Source organism: Arachis duranensis, chromosome 10 (genome assembly GCF_000817695.3).
Source record: "Arachis duranensis cultivar V14167 chromosome 10, aradu.V14167.gnm2.J7QH, whole genome shotgun sequence".
In the NCBI taxonomy this organism is placed as follows: domain Eukaryota; kingdom Viridiplantae; phylum Streptophyta; class Magnoliopsida; order Fabales; family Fabaceae; genus Arachis; species Arachis duranensis.
This window is the reverse complement of record NC_029781.3, coordinates 31,678,013-31,679,892: the sequence shown is the minus strand read 5'-3', so window position 1 is coordinate 31,679,892 and position 1,880 is coordinate 31,678,013.

Genomic DNA, 1,880 nt, shown 5'->3' with positions numbered 1-1,880 from the left:
GGATCTTCGGATATTCACTCTTTTTGAGTTTGAAAGGGACCTCGGGGATCACCTTCTTCATGGCCACAACTTCATAGAAGTGGTCTTGATGCACCCTTGAGATGAATCTCTCCATCTCCCATAACTCGGAGGTGGAAGCTTTTGTCTTCCCTTTCCTCTTTCTAGAGGTTTCTCCGGCCTTAGATGCCATAAATGGTTATGAAAAAACAAAAAGCAATGCTTTTACCACACCAAACTTAGAAGATTTGCTCGTCCTCGAGCAAAAGAAGAGAGAAGAGAGTAGAAGAAGAAGAAATAGAGGAGATGGAGGGGGGCTTTGTGGTTCGGCCAAGGGGGAGAAGTAGTGTTTAGGTTGTGTGAAAATGAAGGAGTGAAGATGGGTTTATATAGGAGTGGAGAGGGATGTATTGTTCGGCCATGTATGGGTGGGTTTGGGAGGGAAAGTGGTTTGAATTTGAATGGTAAGGTAGGTGGGGTTTTATGAAGGATGGATGTGAATGGTGAAGAGAATGGTAGGATTTGATAGGTGAGGGGTTTTTGGGGAAGAGGTGTTGAGGTGATTGGTGAATGGGTGAAGAAGAGAGAGAGAATTGTGGGGTAGGTGGGGATCCTATGGGATCCACAGATCCTGAGGTGTCAAGGAAAATTCATCCCTGTACCAAGTGGCGAGCAAAAATTCTCTTTATGCCAATTCTGGCGTTAAACGCCGAGCTGGTGCCCATTTTTGGCGTTTAACGCCAGCTTCTTGCCCTTTCCTGGCGTTTAACGCCAGTCTGGTGCCCCTTTCTGGCGTTAAACGCCTAGAATGGTGCCAGACTGGGCATTAAACGCCCATTTGCTGCCCTTACTGGCGTTTAAACGCCAGCAAGGTTTTCCTCCAGAGGTGTGCTGTTTTTCTTTCTGTTTTTCATTCTGTTTTTTCTTTTTCAATTGATTTTGTGACTTTCCATGATCATCAACCTACAGAAAACATAAAATAACAAAGGAAAATAGATAAATATAACATTGGGTTGCCTCCCAACAAGCGCTTCTTTAATGTCAGTAGCTTGACAGTGGGCTCTCATGGAACCTCACAAATACTCAGAGAAATGTTGGAACCTTCCAACACCAAACTTAGAGTTTGAATGTGGGGGTTCAACACCAAACTTAGAAGTTGGTTGTGGCCTCCCAACACCAAACTTAGAGTTTGACTGTGGGGCTCTGTTTGGCTTTATTTTGGGAGAAGCTCTTCATACTTCCTCTCCATGGTAACAGAGGGATATCCTTGAGCCTTAAACACAAAGGATTGTTCATTCACTTGAATGATCAATTTTCCTCTATCAACATCAATCACAGCCTTTGCTGTGGCTAGGAAGGGTCTGCCAAGGATGTTGGATTCATCCATGCACTTCCCATTCTCTAGGACTATGAAATCAGCAAGGATGTAATGGTCTTCAACCTTCACCAAAACATTCCCTACATGTCCATAAGCTTATTTTCTTGAATTATCTGCCATCTCTAGTGAGATTCTTGCAGTTTGCACCTCAAAGATCCCTAGCTTCTTCATTACAGAGAGAGGCATGAGGTTTATGCTTGACCCTAGGTCACACAGAGCCTTCTCAAAGGTCATGGTGCCTATGGTACAAGGTATTGAAAACTTTCCAGGATCCTGTCTCTTTTGAGGTAATCTCTGCCTAGTCAAGTCATCCAGTTCTTTGGTGAGCAAAGAAGGTTCGTTCTCCCAAGTCTTATTACCAAATAACTTGTCATTTAGCTTCATGATTGCTCCAAGGTATTTAGCAACTTGCTCTTTAGTGACATCTTCATCCTCTTCAGAGGAAGAATACTCATCAGAGCTCATGAATGGCAGAAGTAAATCCAATGGAATCTCTATGGTCTCA